Genomic DNA, 1706 nt, shown 5'->3' on the forward strand with positions numbered 1-1706 from the left:
AAGGCCATAATAATTATTTTTAGCTATTTTTTTTTATTACATAGGCCATAATATAATTATCGACCACCTTTAATAATTAAAATTTCCTTTCTTTAATAAATTAAAAAATTAATTTAATAATTTCCTAGCATGATCTCTAAGTTCTATAATTATTTAAATAATTTAAACAATTAACTTATGGATTCAAAGGGGAAAAGTAGATAATAACTTGCCTTTTTGGATTTAAAATAAATCCGCCGGTTGCGCGTAGTCGGGTAAATTCCCTACACCGGTCCAAGCTCCTTTCTTTCTCTCTCTTCCTTTCCACACTTTTACAATGGCTCACTAGAATTTATAATTTGTTTCTAACTCCCTTTCTTTCCTTCTAAGGTAGGCTAGCTAATTTATATACAAATTATATAATATAAATATTACAAATATCTATTTTTGCATTTAATTAACCACATTCCCAACCATAAGGCTTTAAGGCTAGCAAGCCAAGTCAAGCAAGATGTCCTAAGGTAAATCCTATCCTAAGATTTAATTTTTCATCATTACATTGATTTAATACTAATATTATTATTACTAATATTATTACTAATAAAACTTTTATAATTATTATTATTATTATTATTATTAAACTATTATTATTATTATTACATAAGAATACATTATATCATTATAATACTTTATAACACAAATATAATACTTTAATTAACTAATAATGATTAATATAAGCATAACCAACAAATAAAATTATTAATAATAATACATGCATAATTAAATGAATAAATTTACTATTTTAACATACACAATTAATTTACATGCACATTTAAATGAACTTAATATAATAATGTAGCATGCACAATAATAAGTAAAGAAATCCTCACATAAATGAATTTTTAAATAAACTAAACTCTTTAATAAAATACGGGGTATTACAAATTCTTTCCTCTTAGGGTAAAATAACTGGTCCTTCTCTTGTAGGGTTTTGATACTCTTGTCTCCGTTTTGCTTTCGTTGAGCCTCGAAACTCCTCGGAATGCCATTTCTTGTGTTTTGTGGATGATGTACATCTCTAAAGACTTATTTATGTTTTGCTTCCGCATTTTTTGATCTGTTTCGGATTATCACAGGACACACTGGGTTTGTAAAATCCAGGGTCGTTACATTAAGAGTCCACCACTAAGAGAAGCCACGTGTAAGGAGATTCACTCAATCAATGGAACGTGTTAGCTTTGGGGAATTTTAGTGTACAAATTGAAGTTCTTAAAATCATGCGATATGATTTCTGCAGAAGCCACGATATAACAAGCACTAAGAGTTTAATCGTGGGCCACTACTACCACTATCCAGGAAAGAGGGAATAATGACCATTTGTTCAAACAAAAAAGATTGACACGATTTATTTTGAGAAAACGACATCAAAGGCATGATTGCATGGCTGGGACATTAGGAAGCATTTGAAGACATCAATGGAACTGCTTTGTTTTATAAACTATCATTTCATAATTTCTATAAATAGGTCATTATGTTGTAACGTAGAAGACCTGTTCAACACACAACTCAAATTACAACAGCATTTCAATACAAATTCTTATTTTCATTACGATGCAATTTCATTATGTTTAGCTTAAGTCCCGTACTTTACTTTAAATTAGTTAATTTTACAGTCAATTCAATTACTTTCTCAAGTAGTTTGTTCCTTCCTAACCAGTTAACTATCG

Source organism: Cornus florida, unplaced genomic scaffold (genome assembly GCF_030987335.1).
Source record: "Cornus florida cultivar Cherokee Brave unplaced genomic scaffold, ASM3098733v1 CherokeeBrave_3.0.0_Hap2_Chr07, whole genome shotgun sequence".
In the NCBI taxonomy this organism is placed as follows: Eukaryota; Viridiplantae; Streptophyta; class Magnoliopsida; order Cornales; family Cornaceae; genus Cornus; species Cornus florida.